The sequence below is a fragment of the Pristiophorus japonicus genome, chromosome 15 (assembly GCF_044704955.1).
Source record: "Pristiophorus japonicus isolate sPriJap1 chromosome 15, sPriJap1.hap1, whole genome shotgun sequence".
Classification (NCBI taxonomy): domain Eukaryota; kingdom Metazoa; phylum Chordata; class Chondrichthyes; family Pristiophoridae; genus Pristiophorus; species Pristiophorus japonicus.
The window spans coordinates 55,642,716-55,664,386 of record NC_091991.1 but is presented as its reverse complement, the minus strand read 5'-3'; the positions used below and the strand labels follow the sequence as shown (position 1 = coordinate 55,664,386).

Below are 21,671 nucleotides of genomic sequence, written 5' to 3'. Positions count from 1 at the left end.
TTCATTGGCTTTAAAACACATTTGGCTGACCTGAGGTCATGAAAGGTGCTATTTAAATGTTAGTTCTTTCTTTATTATTTCAAGCGCCACTAGATTGGTCTAGCACTGATGTCCAGATCATTTATCTCTCCAATGTTCCATACTACATTGTTTATCCCTTCATCATGTGGCAGTTGATACTGAATATTCTGACTCTTCGTTAATCAGCACTGTATAATTTTTCTCATCTAATTATTCACTATGGCCTCGATATAAATCCCCTCCCACCCCCCCATGATGGCAGGAGAAGGGAGGGTGTGGTCAAACAGTTAAATGCGCGAAACGCGATCCTAACTTGCCGTGCATGGGTCTGTTGCCGTTATTATGGCGGTGAATAACATGACGTCTGAGTGGCGGGTCACTCCATTAACATATTTAAATTGGGCTCCCACAGTGCAATTGGGAGCCCGATTCAAAATTCACTGCTACTGCGTGGCTTTCCCACGTGTCAGCAATACCAGCAGTGGAAGGAAGGCAGCATCTGCCAGCTCCACAAGGTAGGTGCCTTTTCCAGCACTCCTTGCGGGCCAAGAGGAGCAGGAGTGCTCCCCCAGCCCCGATCACGGCCTCTCTCTCCTCTGCTGCGATCGCTGACCTCTCCCACCTACCGATTGCAATGATCTCTCTCTCCCTCCAGGCCTGATGTCCAATCTTCCCCACCCTGTGCGATGGCCGACCTGCGCCCCCCCCCCCCCCCCCGGCCCTTTCCCAATTGCTAGGGAACGTTAAATTCAACAGGACCTCTACGTCCCTGGCCTTGCCGATTCTTCGCCCTATGTCTTTGAGAACTTGGTTTAGGATTTGTTTAAAAACAATTGGCCCCAAAAAATCATAAGATCTGATGTGCCCCATAAGTGCGGTAGAGCAGCAATACCACACCGGCACTGACCACTGCTTCTGACCCTGCCAGAATATGGACCCACTGGGGAGGGAACATAGGAAGATAGGAACAAGAGTAGGCTATTCAGCCCCTCGAATATGTTCCACCAGTCAATTAGATCATGACTGATCTGCACCTGGGCTCAATTTATCCATTTTTGCTCCATATCCCTTTATACCCTCACCAAACAAAAATCTATCGATCTATGTCTTGAAAATTTCAGTTGACCCAGCAGCTTACAACCTTTTACGGAGGGAGTTTTAAATTTCCATTACCCTTTGTGTGGAAAAACTACTTCCTGATTTAAAACCCAACAGCCTAGCTCTGATCTAATATTCTGCCCACTTGTTCTGCATTACCCACAGAGAAATAGTTTCTCTGTATCTATCCTGTCAAATCCGTTTACCATTTTATACACCTTGATTATATCAGCCCTCGAGCTTCTAAGCTCAAGGGGGGGAAAAAAACAAGTTTATGCAACCTGTTCTCAATGTCAGTTTTTAAGCCCTGGTATCATTAAGGTGAATCTGTACTGTACCCCCTCTAAGGTCAATATATATTTTCTGAGGTTTGGTGTCCAAAACTGAACACAGGATGATGGGGCACTGCATGGCTGCTTGGTGTCATTGAATGGCTGCAGCACATTCGGAGGGGGGAGGGTGAACAGTCCGAGGTCGTGATCCATATCGGTACCAATGACATAGGTAGAAAGAGGGATGAGGTCCTGCAGGCAGATTTTAGGGAGCTAGGAGAGAGATTAAAAAGCAGGACCTCAAAGGTAGTAATCTCATAGAAACATAGAAACATAGAAAATAGGTGCAGGAGCAGGCCATTCAGCCCTTCTAGCCTGCACCGCCATTCAATGAGTTCATGGCTGAACATGAAACTTCAGTACCCCCTTCCTGCTTTCTCGCCATAACCCTTGATCCCCCGAGTAGTAAGGACTTCATCTAACTCCCTTTTGAATATATTTAGTGAATTGGCCTCAACTACTTTCTGTGGCAGAGAATTCCACAGGTTCACCACTCTCTGGGTGAAGAAGTTTCTCCTCATCTCGGTCCTAAATGGCTTACCCCTTATCCTCAGACTGTGACCCCTGGTTCTGGACTTCCCCAACATTGGGAACATTCTTTCTGCATCTAACCTGTCTAAACCCGTCAGAATTTTAAACGTTTCTATGAGGTCCCCTCTCATTCTTCTGAACTCCAGTGAATACAAGCCCAGTTGATCCAATCTTTCTTGATAGGTCAGTCCCGCCATCCCGGGAATCAGTCTGGTGAACCTTCGCTGCACTCCCTCAATAGCAAGAATGTCCTTCCTCAAGTTAGGAGACCAAAACTGTACACAATACTCCAGGTGTGGCCTCACCAAGGCCCTGTACAATTACTTCCGGCGCCACATGCTATTGAGTACAGAAAAAGGAGGATAGAGCAGATGAATGCGTGGCTGGAGAGATGGTTCAGATTCCTGAGGCATTGGAACCGTTTCTAGGGGAGGTGTGTCCTGTACAGGCCAGTCAGCCTAACCTCGGTGATGGGAAGATTATTGGAAAAAATTCTGAGGGACAGTATAAATCTTCATTTAGAAAGACACGGATTGATCAAGGATAGTCCACAGCATGGATTTGTTAAGGGTAGATCGTGTCTGCCTAACACTAATTAGGCCACAGAGTACTGCATGCAGTTCTGATCACCACATTACAGGAAAGATGTGATTGTACTAGAAAGGGTACAGAGGAGATTTACGAGGATGTTGCCTGGACTGGAGAATTTTAGCTATGAGGAAAGGTTGGATAGGTTGAGTGGAGATCTAATTGAGGTGTAGAAAATTATGAGGGGCCTAGATAGAGTGGATAGGAAGGACCTATTTCCCTTAGCAGAGGGGTCAACAACCAGGGGGCATGGATTTAAAATAATTGTTATGAGGTTTAGGGGGAATTATGAGGGAAAATGTTTTCATCCAGAGGGTGGTGGGGATGTAGAACTCACTGCCTGAAAGGATGGTAGAGGCAGAAACCCTCACCACATTTAAAAAGTACTTGGATATGAGCTTGAAGTGCCGTAACTTACAAGGCTACAAACCAAGAGCTGGAAAGTGGGATTAGGCTGGATAGCTCTTTATCGGCAGGCACGGACACAATGGGCTTCCTTCCGTGCTGTAAATTTCTATGATTCTATGATCTGACTGGGCAACAACTCTCTACTTTAAGTTCTTCAGTTGGTGTAGGATGCATTTCAATTTATCTGTGTGCCAACAAGCAACACTCATTTAGAGAGTACCTTCAGTTATCTGTATTACCTCTTTTTATAAGAGGACCAATCTAAAAAATTGGCAGGCATCAATTCTAAGATCTTCCAGGCTGTGAACCTGACCTGTAGATCCTGGTGCGCCCTACTTCTGCCCCAATAATGACCTGGAAACCGAATGTTCCCAGAAAGGAAGGAATAGCTGTAGAATTCTGGCAGGGGAAACTGTCACACTGGCCCTACCTCCTTGTAATGTCATGGGCCATGCTTGGGGTGGACAGAAGATCTGCCTTAAGCCCTTTAAGAAAGTCTTGGCTGCTCCTCTTCTGGATTTAACCCAGCATTTCTAAGGCACACCTTATTATCCTCTCCTAGCAGACCTCTTGTATCTGCTTTGCCCATTATGCCCCTGGCTCGAGAAGAAATTTGGGCCCAATGTTTCATGTTGGTTGCCATCATCGACTGTTATGACAATTCTGCACTGCCTTTTCTAAAGGCATGACACAAATAGCTTTTTACTAGCTGCTTGGGCTTCTCATGTTGCATCAGGCAGGATCACTTGCAACACTGATTGGTAAGCTTTTTAATTTTAACCAGATAATTCCTTTCAAAAGATGAATTACAATATTAGGGTTAATCGTGATTTTTTAAAAAAGGAATGATCAGTATCTGCATACTATATTTTGGTGATCTTCGCAAAACTGCTTTTTGTTTGGTGTAGGTTGCATTTCAATTTCTCTCTGCCAACAAGCAGCAATAATTTAGAGGGCACCTTCAGTTATCTGCATTACGTACAACTGAGCAGAATTCCATGGGGAAGCAGGCACTGAGGCTACAGCAAATTGTCTACATTAATTCAACAGGGCTGGGACCAGTGTTCTCACAGGGAGGTTAACTAGTGCTGTGGGGGGAGGGTTTAAACTAATTTGGCAGGGGGAGGGCCACCAGGATGAAACGTTGGGGATTAGATGCAGCGTTAGAATAAAAGAGTAGTGGGACTAACGGAGACTTGGCTCAAACAAGAAAGAAAGAAAGACTTGCATTTATACAGAGCCTTTCATGACCACTGGATGTCTCAAAGGGCTTTACAGCCAATGCAGTTGGAGTGTAGTCACTGTTGTAATGCAGGAAATGAGGGGAAGAATCAGGAAAGATAGGGAAGGAAACAAATGAGGGGGTGGGATAGCAGTATTGATCAAAGATATTGTTACAACATTAGGTGGCCGAAATTCAGGGTCTCACAGGAACCCGTTAATGCCCGTTTGAGGCAGTCATTCCTAAAAATCGAATGGCCGCCGCTTTGGGGTCAACAGGTTGACCCGACCTAAATTCAGGTCCGGATTTTTCGGCCTGGACCCCATTCCACCCAAGTAGTTTCACCGTCAATTTCAAGGAGTAAGAAAGTACTCACCAGCCATTTTCAGCTCCATCCGTCGATTCCCCCGCCGGTGCACCATTTCCGAACTGAGTGCGGCCGGCAGCGAGGCCACCCTTAAAGGGGAGGGCCCCCTGCCGTGGCCGCAATGGAGAAATTTTTGCCGACCAACTTGCCGATTGGCCGGTAAACTACTGCCCCGAGTTCAGCCTGGCACCCCCTCTTGGGTGCCAGGCCACTGGCCCAGCCAAAACCCTTCCTGGTGGTCCAGTGGCCAAAGTTTTTAAAAAATGATAGATTCTCTCCCCTTTAACAGAGGGGAGTGAGTGTGGTGACACACCTACGCTGTGACGTCACCATGACTCCATCGCTGATTGATCAAAGTCCTGAAAATGGATCTACTTACTGTACCAGGAGTTCCTGCGGTAAGTGCCAGTCAAAAACTCATAGGTGCGCCAGCTCCCAATTGCAGAAAGATGCACAAACTTTAGAGTAGTGATAATGGAAGGACTTCAATTATCCTAATATAGGGCCCAAATTTGCCCAGGGGGTCGCTCCGTTTTTTTTGGAGTAACTTGATTTTTCTGGAGTATCATAAAAATCCCCATTCTGCACATTCAATTTGCGCCAGTGTAAGTGAGTTAGTTGGGATTTTTTTTAGTGCAGTGCTTTTTTTTCAAAAGGGGGCGTTACCATCCACCTACGCCCATTTTGGGCATTTAAGCCAGTTTGGACAGCTAGTAGTTGCTCCAAACTAACTTAGGCCAGCGTATGTGGCCACTTGTGGCCGCACAGAAAACCCTTGCGGAGAGTTAAGAAATCAGCGCAGGTAGGTACTTAATGACTTGACTAAAAAATGTGAATAGGATCAAACAGCTATACAGGACTGACAAATTTCACAGTGTTAATTTACTATACAACAGAAGCATTCATGGAAGGTTAAACTATAAAAATAAAAGAAGTAAAGAGACAAAACGTATTTACATAATTTTTGCAAAATATCCAAATAAAAAATAGAAGTACCTCCTGCTCGTAGGAAAGTATTTTATTCAACAGGGTTAAGGAAAGTCTTGAGTAAGCTCATTAAAATTACTGGCTACACAGTTATCACACCCTCCCCCCTCCCCCCATCAAATCTCTCCTCACCCCCCCCCTCTCCTCTCCTCCTTCTCCCCCCCACCCCCCCCCCACCCCCGGATCAAAACTCTCCTCCTTCTCTCTCCACCCCACCCGGGATCAAAACTTTCCTCCTTCCCCTCCCATCCCCCCCCCCCCCCCCCATCAAAACTCTCCCCTCTCCTCTCTCCTCTCTCCTCCCCCCCCGGATCAAAACTCTCCTCTCCTCCTCCCCCCCCCCCCCCCCCCCCCCCCCCCATCAAAACTCTGCTATCTTCTTCCCTCTTCCCCCTCCCCCCACCCCCATCAAAACTTTCCTCCTTCCCCCTCCCCCCATCAAATCTCTCCTCACCCCCCGCTCTCCTTTCCTCCTTCTACCCACCACTCCCGGATCAAAACTCTCCTCCTTCTCTCTCCACCCCCCCCCCCCCCCCCGGGATCAAAACTCTCCTCCTTCCCCTCCCACCCGCCCTCCCCCATCAAAACTCTCCTCTCTCCTCTCTCCTCTCTCTCCTCTCTCTCCTCTCTCTCTCCCCCCCCCCCACCCCCAATCAAAACTCTCCTCTCCTCCTCCCCCTCCCCCCCCCATCAAAATTCTGCTATCTTCTTCCCTCCTCCCCACCCCCCTCCACCCATCAAAACTCTCCTCCTCTCTCCCCCCCCCCCACCCCCCCCCACGATCCACTTCCTTCTTGGAACGCAAACTGCGAATTTAAAAAAAAATTGAAATCGTTAGCACTTGTCGCTAGCTTTTCAAACTTTTAAAAATTTGCGCCCCTAATAGACGATAGTGAATTTCTCCCCCATAGAGGTTAAAATGAAACTGAAAAAGGAGGCTTATGATAAATGTCAGGTTCATAATTCATTAGAGAACCATGCTAAATACACTAAGTACAGGGGAGAACTGAAAAAGGAATTAAATGGGGCAAAGAGAGTATGAGAACAGATTATCTGGTAGCATAAAAGGGAATCTAAAAGTCTTTTATAAACATATAAATAATAAAAGGGTAGTCAAAGGAAAAGTGGAGCTGATGAGGGACGAAAAAGGAGATCATCTTGTGGAGGCTGAGGTACTAAGTAAGTACATTGCATCTGCCTTCACTAAAGAAGAGGATGCTGCCAATGTCAAAGTAAAGGAGGAAGTAGTAATGAAATAGAATAGGATAAAAATAGATGCAGAGGAGGTACTTAAAAGGTTGGCAGCACTCAAAATAGAAAAGTCACCAGGTCTGGATGGGAAGCATCCCACATTGCTGAGGGAAGTAAGGGTGGAAATTGCGGAAGCCCTGGCCACAATCTTCCAATCCCTCCATGGATATGGGAGTGGTGCCAGAGGACTGGAGGATTGCAAATCGTACACCCTGTTCAAAAAAAAAAAATGGGAGAGGGATAAACCCAGCAATTACAGGCCAGTCAGTGGTGGGGAAATTTCTAGAGACATTGGGGAAATTTTAACCCCTAAAAACAGGTCGGTTTCGGTTGGGTGGGATGTTTGTTAAAAATCTGAATCTCTACCCCAACCCGCACACTTCTGGTTGTAACCGAGACATGACAGGGGCAGGCAACGAACCTGCTTGTGGGAGGTGGGTTTCAATTTAAATATTGTGAGACTGCGTATCTCAGATTTAACCACCATTTAAAATTTAATTCTGGCCATCCGAGGTTTCCGGGCTTCAGGAAATCCGACAACTAAAGGGAGGCGAGGACTGAATCCAGGAGGCAAGTGCCTTTCCACTTACTGCTGGATCCTACTTCACCAAACCCTCCACAATGGGACACCAATCTTCCTCCCGTCCCCGCCCCTAGCTTCCCTGGCTCCAGACTCTATCTTCCTCCCCCAACCCCCCGGCCTCTCCGATCTCCCCCGGCTCCAGACTCTGATCTTCCTCCCCTGACCCCTTCCTCCTTCCTCTCCACTCCCTGGCCTGATGCCAAATTCCACCCGCCTGACAGGCAGCCAGACTCTCAATCTGACTGGCTGCTGCGTCTGGCAAACGGAGACAAAATTCATCAAACAGTTAAATTGGGCAGGACCCGCCCTCAAACCAGCATCTCCTGTCCCCTGCTCCCTTCCTGCCTCTGAGTTAATAAGCAACCCATTAATCTGGGACAAAATTAATTGGCACTTGAAAAATATGGGGGTTAATAAATGAAAGCTGTATGGAATTGTGAAAGACAAATCATGTTTGATTAACCTGATTGCGTTCTTTGATGAAGTAGCGGAGAGGGTTGATGAGGGTGGTGTGGTTGATATTGTGTTAAGGGCGCTCAATAAAGTACCACATAATAGGACGTGTTAGCAAAATTGAAGCCCATAGCAGTAAAGGGGCAATGGCAGCGTGAATATGAAATTGGCTAAGGGACAAAAAGCGGTGAGTAACGGTGAGCAGTTGTTTTTCCAGACTGGAGGGAAGTGTGTGGTGGTGTCCCCCAGGGGTCAGTGTTGGGCTCACTGCTCTTTTTGATTATATATTAGTGACCTGGAATAGGGCATACAAGGCATAATTTCAAAGTTTGCAGATGGCACGAAACTTGGAAATGTAGGAAACAGCAACGAGGATAGTAACGGATGTAGAAAGACTGGTGAAATGGGCAGATGAAATTTAACACCGAGAAGTGTGAAGTGATTAATTTTGATAAGAATGAGAAGAGGCAATATAAACGAAATGGTACAATTTTAAAGGTGGTGCAGAACAGAGCAACCTTGGGCTGTATGCACACATTCCTTGAAGGTGGCAGGACAAGTTGAGAAGGCTTTTTTTAAAGCATACGGGATCCTTGGCTTTATTAATAGAGGCACAGGGAGAAATTTTAACCCCGCCCCCTTCCGGTTTTGGCGGGGGTTGGGAAGCAACCTCTCGCAGGAGGTGGGTTGGTCATTTAAATATTATGAGGCCGTGTGCCTCAGAATCAATCACCATTCTAAATTTAATTCTGGCCAGAAAACCTTGCAGCTAAAGGGAGGTGTGCCTTTCCACTTGCCTACTGGATCCAGTTTACATTCTTCATCCACGCCCTGCGATCAGACATTCCCCTTCTGAAAGTCTCCCCCTCACCCTTCTGATGTCCTCTCTGGCCTCTGATCTTCCCCCAACGCCCGCCTCTGATGTTCCGCAAAGTTGCTCTGTCCCGCTCCCTCCCCGCCTCCGAGATAAGATCGGAGTCATAGAGTACAAAAGCAAGGAAGTTATGTTAAATCTTTGTAAACACCAGTTGGGTCCTAGCTTTAGTATTGTGTCCAATTCAGTGCTCCACTGGGTATCAAGGCCTTGGGGTGCAGAGCAGATTTACTAGAATGGTACCAGGCATAAAAGACTTCAATTACGCGGAAAGATTAGAGAAACTGGTCTCTTTAGAGCAGAGAAGGTTAAGGGGAGATTTGATTGAGGTGTTCAAAATCATGAAGGGTCATGAAACTGTTTCCAGTGACCGAAGGGTCGATAACCAGAGGACACCGATTTAAGGTGATTGGTAAAAGAACCAGAGGGGACATGAGGAATAACATTTTTATGCAGTGAGTTGTTATGATCTGGAATGCACTGCCTGAATATGTGGAGGAGACAAATTTGAAATAACTTTCAAAAGGGAATTGGATAAATACTTGAAATGGAAGCATTTGAAGGGCTATGGAGAGTTGGACTAATTTGATAGCTCTTTCAATGAGCCAGCACAGGCACAATGGGTCAAATGGCCTCCTTCTGTGATGGATCATTCTGTGAACTTTTCAAATCATACGAACATATGAACAATGACGGATAGATAAAGACCATCTGGTCCGTCAAGCCTGTCCCACACAATTGCGATACCGAGTGTATCACAACGTATGCACTCCACCCCACCCGAAACCATCAAATCGCACGGGGTAGCCTGGAGGAGGAATTCATAGAATGTATACGGGATTGTTTCTTAGAACAGTGTATTACAGAACCTACAAGGGAGCAAGCTATCTTAGATTTGGTCCTGTGTAATGAGACAGGAATAATAAACGATCTCCCAGTAAAAGATCCTCTCAGAATGAGTGATCACAGTATGGTTGAATTTGTAATACAGATTGAGGGTGAGGAAGTAGTGTCTCAAATGAGCGTACTATGCTTAAACAAAGGGGACTATAGTGGGATGAGGGCAGAGTTGGCTAAAGTGGACTGGAAACACAGACTAAACGGTGGCACAATTGAGGAACAGTAGAGGACTTTTAAGGAGCTCTTTCATAGTGCTCAACAAAAATATATTCCAGTGAAAAAGAAGGGCGGTAAGAGAAGGGATAACCAGCCGTGGATAACCAAGGAAATAAAGGAGAGTATCAAATTAAAAACCAATGCACATAAGGTGGCCAAGGTTAGTGGGAAAATAGAAGATTGGGAAAATTTTAAACGACAGCAAAGAATAATAAAGAAAGGAAAGATAGATTACGAAGGTAAACTTGCGCAAAACATAAAAACGGATAATAAAAACTTTTACAGATATATAAAATGGAAAAGAGTGACTAAAGTAAATGTTGATCCCTTAGAAGATGAGAAGGGGGATTTAATAATGGGAAATGTGGAAATGGCTGAGACCTTAAACAATTATTTTGCTTTGGTCTTCACAGTGGAAGACACAAAAACCATGCCAAAAATTGCTGTGGGAAGGGAGGACCTTGAAACAATCACTATCACTAGGGGGGTAGTGCTGGACAGGCGAATGGGACTCAAGGTAGACAAGTCTCCTGGTCCTGATGAAATGCATCCCAGGGTATTAAAAGAGATGGTGGAAGTTATAGCAGATGGATTCGTTATAATCTACCAAAATTCTCTGGACTCTGGGGAGGTACCAGCGGATTGGAAAGCAGCTAATGTAACGCCTCTGTTTAAAAAAGGGGGCAGACTAAAGGCAGGTAATGATAGGCCGGTTAGTTTAACATCTGTAGTGGGGAAAATGCTTGAAACTATCATTAAGGAAGAAATAGCGGGACATCTAGATGGGAATAGTGCAATCAAGCAGACGCAGCATGGATTCATGAAGGGGAAATCATGTTTAACTAATTTACTGGAATTCTTTGAGGATATAACGAGCATGGTGGATAGAGGTGTACCGATGGATGTGGTGTATTTAGATTTCCAAAAGGCATTCGATAAGGTGCCACACAAAAAGTTACTGCAGAAGATAAAGGTACGCGGAGTCAGAGGAAATATATTAGCATGGATAGAGAATTGGCTGGTTAACAGAAAGCAGAGTGCCGGGATAAATGGGTCCTTTTCGGGTTGGAAATCGGTGGTTAGTGGTGTGCCACAGGGATCGGTGCTGGGACCACAACTGTTTACAATATACATAGATGACCTGGAAGAGGGGACAGAGTGTAGTGTAACAAAATTTGCAGATGACACAAAGATTAGTGGGAAAGTGGGTTGTGTAGAGGACACAGAGAGGCTGCAAAGAGATTTAGATAGGTTAAGCGAATGGGCTAAGGTTTGGCAGATGGAATACAATGTCGGAAAGTGTGAGGTCATCCACCTTGGGGGAAAAAACAGTAAAAGGGAATATTATTTGAATGGGGAGAAATTACAACATGCTGCGGTGCAGAGGGACCTGGGTGTCCTTGTGCATGAATCCCAAAAAGTTAGTTTGCAGGTGCAGCAGGTAATCAGGAAGGCGAATGGAATGTTGGCCTTCATTGCGAGAGGGATGGAGTACAAAAGCAGGGAGGTCCTGCTGCAACTGTATAGGGTATTGGTGAGGCCGCACCTGGAGTACTGCGTGCAGTTTTGGTCACCTTACTTAAGGAAGGATATACTGGCTTTGGAGGGAGTACAGAGACGATTCACTAGGCTGATTCCGGACATGAGGGGGTTACCTTATGATGATAGATTGAGTAGACTGGGTCTTTACTCGTTGGAGTTCAGAAGGATGAGGGATGATCTTATAGAAACATTTAAAATCATGAAAGGGATAGACAAGATGGAGGCAGAGAGGTTGTTTCCACTGGGCGGGGAGACTAGAACTAGGGGGCACAGCCTCAAAATACAGGGGAGCCAATTTAAAACAGAGTTGAGAAGGAATTTCTTCTCCCAAAGGGTTGTGGTTCTGTGGAATTCTCTGCCCAAGGAAGCAGTTGAGGCTAGCTCATTGAATGTATTCAAGTCACAGATAGATAGATTTTTAACCAATAAGGGAATTAAGGGTTACGGGGAGCGGGCGGGTAAGTGGAGCTGAGTCCACGGCCAGATCAGCCATGATCTTGTTGAATTGCGGAGCAGGCTCGAGGGGCTAGATGGCCTACTCCTGTTCCTCATTCTTATGTTCTTATGTGATCTTCTGGGAGAGGCAAAAAAAAAAAAGATTGAAAACGCAGGCCAATTTGGGAAAGAAAAATCTGGGAAATTCCTCTGATCCATCTGGGCAATCGAATATAGTCCAAGAGATCACTCTGGCCTTGAATTCCCTGCAATACTTCTGTGAGAGGTGATCTCCACCGCAGCCAGAAGCAAATCCAGCTTTCGCTTAAAGGAATTTCACAACTCTGCATCCACCACATGAAACGGCAGCTTGTTCCAGAGGTCATAGAAACATAGAAACATAGAAAATAGGTGCAGGAGTAGGCCATTCGGCTCTTTGAGCCTGCACCGCCATTCAATAAGATCATGGCTGATCATTCCCTCAGTACCGCTTTCCTGCTTTCTCTCCATACCCCTTGATCCCCTTAGCCGTAAGGACCATATCTAACTCCCTCTTGAATATATCCAATGAACTGGCATCAACAACAACTCTGCGGCAGGGAATTCCATAGGTTAACAACTCTCTGAGTGAAGAAGTTTCTCCTCATCTCAGTCCTAAATGGCCTACCCCTTATTCTAAGACTATGTCCCCTGGTTCTGGACTTCCCCAACATCGGGAACATTCTTCCCGCATCTAACCTGTCCAGTCCCGTCAGAATCTTTCTATGAGATCCCCTCTCATCCTTCTAAAATCCAGTGAATAAAGGCCCAGTTGATCCAGTCTCTCCACATATGACAGCCCAGCCATCCCTGAAATTAGTCTGGTGAACCTTCGCTGCACTCCCTCAATAGCAAGAACGTCCTTCCTCAGATTAGGATACCAAAACTGAACACAATATTCCAGGTGAGGCCTCACCAAGGCCCTGTACAACTGCAGTAAAACCTCCCTGCTCCTATACTCAAAACCCCTGGCTATGAAGGCCAACATACCATTTGCCGCCTTCACCGCCTGCTGTACCTGCATGCCCACTTTCAGTGACTGATGAACCATGACACCCAGGTCTCGTTGCACTTCTCCTTTTCCTAATCTGCCGCCATCCAGATAATATTCTGCCTTTGTGTTTTTGCCCCCAAAATGGATAACCTCACATTTATCCACATTATACTGCATCTGCCATGCATTTGTCCACTCACCTAACCTGTCTAAGTCACCCAGCAGCCTCTTAACGTCCTCCTCACAGCGCTCACCGCCACCTAGTTTAGTGCTTTCCGCAAACTTGGAGATATTACACTCAATTCCTTCATCCAAATCGTTAATGTATATTGTAAAGAGCTGGGGTCCTAGCACTGAGCCCTGCGGCACCCCACTAGTCACTGCCTGCCATTCTGAAAAGGACCCGTTTATCCCGACTCTCTGCTTCCTGTCTGCCAACCAGTTCTCTATCCACGTCAGTACATTACCCCCAATACCATGCGCTTTGATTTTGCACACCAATTTCTTGTGCGGGACCTTGTCAAAAGCCTTTTGAAAGTCCAAATACACCACATCCACTGGTTCTCCCTTGTCCACTCTGCTAGTTATATCCTCAAAAAATTCCAGAAGATTCGTCAAGCATGACTTCCCTTTCATAAATCTATGCTGACTTGGTCCAATCCTGTCACTGCTTTCCAAATGCGCTGCTATTTCATCCTTAATGATTGATTCCAACATTTTCCCCACTACTGATGTCAGGCTAACTGGTCTATAATTACCTGTGTTCTCTCTCCTTTTTTAAAAAGTGGTGTTACACTAGCTATCCTCCAGTCCATAGGAACTGATCCAGAGTGAATGGACTGTTGGAAAATGATCACCAATGCATCCACTATTTCTAGGGTCACTTCCTTAAGTACCCTGGGATGCAGACTATCAGGCCCCGGGGATTTATCGGCCTTCAATCCCATCAATTTCCCGAACACAATTTCCCGCCTAATAAGGATATCCGTCAGTTCCTCCTCCTCACTGGACCTACTGTCCCCTAGTACATTCGGAAGGTTATTCGTGTCTTCTTTCGTGAAGACAGAACCTAAGTATTTGTTGAATTGGTCTGCCATTTCTTTGCTCCCCATTATAAATTCACCTGAATCTGACTGCAAGGGACCTAAGTTTGTCTTCACTAATCCCTAATTACAAAACTTTTTTTATAAATCTGAAAAAAATATATATATATTTTTCTAAGGCATTTATTAACTTTAATTTAAATTAATTTTAATTATGAGGTGTTTTTTTATTTTTATTGTGTTTAGTGTGGTTTTTTTTCCTCATTAATAGCAATGATATGGAGATACGGAGTTCTCATTGCTATTAATGAGAATGCTGTGGAATACTGTTTGGTTGTGCTGTCACGTGACTGCACCTTCTGCGTGGGAACCTGGAGGACGGGAGCGCGCTTCGCAGTGCGGGAAGAAGGCGGCCTCCCCAACGGGATTTCACGTTCCTCCGGGACCACCAGGTACTTGCGTAGAAATTTTTCAGGTCGGAGGCATCCGCCCGCGGGAAGCCTCCGACCGTAATTCCTGGGCCATTATAGTTCCATTAATACCAGAGGCTCCGATCTTATAGATAAGCCTCTTATGTAGTACTTTTTCAGAAGCTTTTTGGAAATATATGTAGGCTTCCCTCATCCACCAACTTTGTAACTTTTTCAAAAAATACAACTAGATTTGTGATACATGACCTCTTTTTTTTTAATGAAGCCACGTTGGATGTGCCTAATATGTCCCTTCCTATCCAAGTATTCATATATTGGATCCCTTATGATTCCTTCAAGCATCTTACCTATTACTGATGTTAAACTGATGGGCCTATAGATACCCGGGTCTGTCTTGTCACCTTTTTAAAAGATGGGGACTACATTAACCTCCTTCCGATTTGTCGGAACAATTCCAGAGTTCAGTGAGCTGTTAAAAATAATGGCCAGGGGATCGCACAGCACATGTCCCATCTCCCAGAGGACCCTTGGGTAGATATCATCCGGCCTGGCTGCTCTATCTATTTTCAAGATCTTAATTCTTTCTAAAATGAAGGACTAGATTTTTGTTTTTTGGCGAAAACGGGAGTTTTACGCCAAAATTACCGTTTTCACTGCACTACCGTTTTTAGGCCTAACTTTCGGCCTTTACGTCTGCACCATCGGTAAAGTCGGCGTTGCATGAGGATTCGCAACGCAAACCGCGATTTTCGTCAACTTTAGTCCGGGGCCGGTAGCGCTACAAGAGAGGCCTTGGGAGGGGGAAAAACAAACAAAAAAAATTCCAAAAACATTCGTAAAACCAAAAAAAAATCCTTAATAAATCGCTGAAAAATAATAAAAAAAAATAAAAACTTTAACTTGCCTTTTGCAAGTCTTCATACTTAAGGCTGCTGGCAGGACTGCACCGACAGGTTTGACCCTGTCGGTATTCTGGGTTGGGAGAGTGCCGAAAGTGCGACGCAAACGCAATCTGCGCCGTTGCACATCGGACGGAGCACCTCTCCCCGGCAGTACGTGGATGCACCACCGTAAAGATGTCACTGAGGATCCCGCCGACTGGGTTTTAGCCATGGGGGGGGTCAAATCGTGGCGCAAACCTGGTCGCAAAGTCAGCGAAAATCCAGCCCGAAATGTTAATGTTACTAACAAAACTAGTAGCTTTGAAGAGCCTTTTTGTGCATACAGTTGTGGCTGAATTGCTGGTATATTTTTAACCTTAAAAAAAATATTCTTCACATGTCACCCCAAGTCTGCTTGTGTAGCTGATGGATAATTAGGACTGGTGGAGCAGCAGGGGGAAGCTCCTTTCTTGGGTGACATAGCAGGCTGCAGGCTTATTTTGACATCTTTCTCCTACTTCAATGAGCTATTTTGTTGAGCATTTCCTGACTTCACACAGCACGCTTCTATTATATGGACACTAATATAGTGGACTGCAATTAATTGCTCAATTTAAGTGTCTCAATTAGTTCAATAACTACTTTTCTAGTCAGGAGCCAATAGAACTGTAATTACAGAGAGGGTAATGATGCGCCTCTCTTTTAAATAGAAGAAAGGATTTTTGTGCATGTATGATTAACCAAGTGATGGGCAATGCTGTAAATGGAATATAATCCCACCTTATGTCCATTAATTGTTACTTTGTAGACATGGTTCAAGCGATTAGAATGAAAGGACATGGACACTCTAAGTAATTTGAATATGACGTTCTGACCTCACCATGACAATACCCAGACACACGCATTCCAAGAGATTACTTCCATTCTTGTTATATCTCCAGTGTTTGAAGTCCTCTCTCCTTTCTTTCTTTCTTTATGTATTTATTTATGTATTTATTTAAAGCATATAGCTGTGGAGCTTCCTTCTTTGAGTAAAGTGTTATTAACTGAGTCACTTTACCACAATTAAAAAGCGAAATTTACTCTTACTGTCATTTGATTGCAACTGGCTCAAAGAGTACACTCCTACATTTAATTTACTTTGTAAAAGATTTCTAGATTTATAACATTTAAGAAGCTTCTATGGTCAAGGTGGGATGCATCCTAGATTGCTGAGAAGCAAATATGGGGATAGCAGAAATTCTGACTACAAATTTGGATGTGGGTGTGGTGCCAGAGGATTGCAAATTTTATACGCCTATTCAAAAAAGGGGAGTTGGATAAACCTTGGTAACTACAGGCCAGGCAGTCTAATGTCAGTGGTGGTAAAACTACTTGAGACCATTGTCAAGGACAAAATGAATTCTCTCTTGCTTAATAAGGGACAGCCAGCACAGATTTGTTAAAGGCAAATCATGTCTTAGACATGGAGAGGCGGTATAATGTAAATGACACTATTTTAAGTGGGGTGGGAGGTGGTGTGGGCAGGATGGGTGAGGGAACAAGGACAGAGGGACCTAGGGGTGCATATTCACAAATCTTTTAAGGTGGCAGGGCAAGTTGATAAGGCATTTAAGAAAATGTATGGGATACTTGGCTTTGTAAGTAGGGGGATTGAATACAAAAACAAGGAAGTCATGCTAAACCTTTAGAAATTGTTGGTTAGGCCACAGCTGAAGTATTGTGTACAATTCCAGGCACCACACTTTAGGAAGGATGTCAAGGTCTTGGAGAAGGTACAAAGGATGCTTACCAGGATGAAAGCAGGGATGAGGGATTTCAGTTTTGTGGAGAGATTGCAGAAGCTGGGATTGTTCGAGCAGAGAAGATTAAGGGGAGACCTAATGGGGATATTCAAAATAAAATGGGTTTTGATAGAGCAAATCGAGAGAAACTTATTTCCTCAGGTCGGTAACCAGAGATCATAGATTTAAAATAATTGGCAAAAGAATTAGAGGGGAAACTAGGAGAATTTCTTTTCGCACAGAGAGTTGTTAAGATCTGGAATGCACTACCTGAAAGGGTGGTGGAATCAGATTCCATAGGAACTTTCAAAAAGCAATTGGACATGTTCTTGAAAAGGACTAATTTGCAGGGTTATGAGGAAAAAGCTGGGATGTGGGACTAAATTGGACAGCTCTTTCAAAGAGCTGGCACAGGCACAACGAGTCAAATGGCCTCCTTCTGTGCTGTAAGATTCAATGATTCTGTGATTCTGTCCAGAATCCTGAAAAGCAATGTATTCAGGGTCCGTATAAAGCCTGTTACCGCCGTTTTGCGGCGGCCATGCAGTGGAATCGAGTGGCTGCCACGTTGCATTCCATTGGCCGCCCCAATCCAAATTCAGCTCGGGTATTTTTCGGCCTGTCCCCACTTCTGTCCCACTGCTGCCAACCGCCGCAAGCGCATCATCAAAGCACGCGCTGCCGCGATCCCGCACCTCCATTGAAATCAGCCCCATATTTAATGAAAAAAATCCACGAGCACTGCACGGTGCCCCCAACAGCTTTTTCTGTCGTTGCACCTTGTCTGCTCTCTCTGCCCTGGCAGTGTGGTGGCCATTAAAGGCGAGGGCCGAATGCCGCGGCCTCCAGCTTATTTGTTTTGCTACCGACTTCCATGTCGGCTGGACTATTGTGCCCCCAGGTACGGCGGGGCCGCCAACAGGCAGCCTGGCACCGCCTCTTGGGTGCCAGTCTGCTGGTCTGGCTGAAACCCACCCTGGTGGCCCAGTGGCCAAAGCTTAAAATAAAATGCCTGATTCTCTCCTCGTTAACGGAGGGGAGAGAGCACGGTGACACATACACGCAGTGACATCACCACCGCTCCGCGGGGACTCGATCCCACCCTAACTTCCGCCCTTCAGCATGACTTACCGCTGTACTTCCACCACCTTTATGACCGACTTCCGGTCCAATGTAAAAAAAACCCTTCAAAATCCTGAAAATCAATCAGATGGCCGCCTCATTGCTCCCGGTGGAAAAAACAGGTAAAAAAATCATAGGTCGCCAGCTTTCAGTCATGCCTAAATTTCGGCCCCACCTTCTTTATCTTGTTCGGTATTTAATAGTAAAAACTGTTATGTATGTAAACTTTACTAATGTGTAAGACTTGCCACTGAGGATGCACCTGTTGGAGAACCAAGGGTCATCTGCACATCCCGGGCAAGCAGGTATAAAAGGCAGTCTACTATGCTGCTTCCTCACTCTGGAGTTACATTAAAGAGACCAAGGTCACAACAGTTTGAGCTTACAGTATACAGTCTTGTGGAGTTATACTGAACATAACAATTGACGACGAGTAACAGATCACGAACTTTCACGCTGTTATGGCTGCCGTTGGTATTCTTGAGAGATTTGTTGAGGGTGATGATTGGGAAGCCTTCGTTGAGCGTCTTAACCAGTACTTCGTGGCCAATGAGCTGGATATGGAAGATACCGCGGTCAAGCGCAGGGCGATTCTCCTCACCGTTTGTGGGTCCACGATATATGGCCTCATCAAAAATCTGCTAGTGCCGACGAAACCAACGGGCAAGACATATGCAGAGGTTGTGCAAGCTGGTTTGGGAACATCTCAAGCCGTAGGAGAGCATCTTAATGGCTAGGTATCGCTTTTACATGCACCATCGCTCTGAGGGCCAGAATGTGGCGAGCTATGTCACCGACCTAAGACGCCTTGCCGGACCGTGCGAATTTGCTGGATTTTTGGGGGAAATATTACGGGACATTTTCGTGCTTGGAATCGGCCACGAGGTCATTCTTCGCAAACTACTGTCTGCCGAATCCCCAGATCTGAGCAAGGCCATCACGATAGCCCAGGCTTTCATGTCCACGAACGATAAGACTAAACAGATATTTTTGCAGCATCGAAGCTCACCGGCAAGTACTGTGCATAAAATAACGCCTTCAGCAGGCAGAACTGTACATGGCAGGGCCTACATGCCTGCAGAGGCCAGATCTAGGATGACTGAGTCCGCTGTGGGGCGTGAATGCGAATCCATTAACACCATGTTGGCGCTGTGGGGGTAGTCATCAAACCCATCAATGTCGATTCAAGCACTACATGTGCAAGGGCTGTGGAACAATGGGGCACATCCAGCGAATGTGCAAACCAACTGCGACTCACCACGTGGCAGAGTCGGCAGAAGATGACCGATCCGGCGCTGATCACGCTGAACGAGTAAGAGAGGGAACTCAACCCGAGGCTGAAGAGGAAGTGTATGGGGTACATACCTTCCCCAAAAGCCTCCAAACCGTGGTCTAGGGTCCATGTAGATTTCGTTGGCCCCTTTCTAGGAAAGATGTTCCGAGTAGCAGTGGACGCTTACTCTAAATGGATTGAGTGTACAATAATGTCGTCATGTACGTCCACTGCCACCATTGAAAGCCTCCTAGCCATGTTTGACACCCATGGTTTGCCCGACATTGTTGTTAATGACAATGGACCATGTTTCCCCAGCTCTGAATTCAACGAGTTCATGACCCGTAATGGCATCAAGCATGTCAGGTCTGCCCTGTTTAAGCCCGCATCCAATGGTCAAGCGGAACGGGCAGTCCAAACTATCGAGCAGAGCTTGAAATGCGTGATGTATGGTTCCCTGCAGACCCGGTTATCTCTAGTTCTGCTCAGCTACCGGACGCGACCCCATGCTGACTGGTGTTCCCCCTGCAGAATTGTTAATGAAGAGAGCACTCAAAACAAGCCTCTCCTTAGTCCACCCGGATCTCAATGATCATGTCGTCATCGTCATCGTCATCATCATCATCATCGTCATTGACAGTCCCTTGGAATCGATGAAGACTTGCTTCCACTCCTGAAGTGAGTTCTTTGGTGGCTGGACAGTCCAATACGAGAGCCACAGACTCTGTCACAGGTGGGACAGATAGTCGTATAGGGAAGGTGGGGGTGGGACTGGTTTGCCGTACGCTCTTTCCGCTGCCTGCGCTTGATTTCTGCATTCTCTCGGCGTTGAGAAACATAGAAATAGAAAATAGGTGCAGGAGTAGGCCATTCAGCCCTTCGAGCCTGCACCATCATTCAATAAGATCATGGCTGATCATTCCCTCAGTACCCCTTTCCTGCTTTCTGTCCGTACCCCTTGATCCCCTTAGCCGTAAGGGCCATATCTGACTCTCTCTTGAATACATCCAATGAACTGGCATCAACAACACTCTGCGGCACGGAATTCCACAGGTTAACAACTCTGAGTGAAGAAGTTTCTCCTCATCTCAGTCCTAAATGGCCTACCCCTTATCCTAAGACTATGTCCCCTGGTTCTGGACATCCCCAACATCGGGAACATTCTTCCCGCATCTAACCTGTCCAGTCCCGTCAGAATCTTATACGTTTCTATGAGATCCCCTCTCAACCTTCCAAACTCCTGTTAATAAAGGCCCAGTTGATCAAGTCTCTCCTCATATGACAGTCCAGCCATCCCTGGAATTAGTCTGGTGAACCTTCGCTGCACTCCCTCAATAGCAAGAACGTCCTTCCTCAGATTAGGAGACCAAAACTGAACACAATATTCCAGGTGAGGCCTCACTAAGGCCCTGTACAACTGCAGTAAGGCCTCCCTGCTCCTGTATTCAAATCCCCTAGCTATGAAGGCCAACATACCATTTGCCGCCTTCACCGCCTGCTGTACCTGCATGCCAACCTTCAATGACTGATGTACCATGACACCCAGGTCTTGTTGCAACTCCCCTTTTCCTAATCTGCCGCCATTCAGATAATATTCTGCCTTCGTGTTTTTGCCCCAAAATGGATAACCTCACATTTATCCACATTATACTGCATCTGCCACGTATTTGCCCACTCACCTAACCTGTCCAAGTCACCCTGCAGCCTCTTAGCGCCCCCCTCATAGCTCACACCACCACCCAATTTAGTGTCATCTGCAAACTTGGAGATATTACACTCAATTCCTTCATCCAAATCGTTAATGTATATTGTAAAGAGCTGGGGTCCCAGCACTGAGCCCTGTGGCACTCCACTAGTCACTGCCTGCCATTCTGAAAAGGACCCGTTTATCCCGACTCTCTGCTTCCTGTCTGCCAACCAGTTCTCTATCCATGTAAGTACATTACCCCCAATACCATGTGTTTTGACTTTGCACACCAATCTTTTGTGCAGGACCTTGTCAAAGGCCTTTTGAAAGTCCAAATACACCACATCCACTGGTTCTCCCTTGTCCACTCTGCTAGTTACATCCTCAAAAAATTCCAGAAGATTCATCAAGCATGATTTCCCTTTCATAAATCCATGCTGACTTGGACCGATCTTGTCACTGCTTTCCAAATGCACTGCTATTTCATCCTTAATGATTGATTCCAACATTTTCCCCACTACTGATGTTAGGCTAACCGATCTATAATTACCCGTTTTCTCTCTCCCTCCTTTTTTAAAAAGTGGTGTGACATTAGCTACCCTCCAGTCC

General features: G+C 45.8%; 1 protein-coding gene across 6 annotated transcripts in view; it reads left to right on the top strand.

Moving 5' to 3' along the window:
• Nucleotides 1-21,671, top strand: part of itfg2 (integrin alpha FG-GAP repeat containing 2) — a 355,330-nt gene that overhangs the window by 122,413 nt on the left and 211,246 nt on the right. The gene's annotated exons all lie outside the window — the stretch shown is intronic.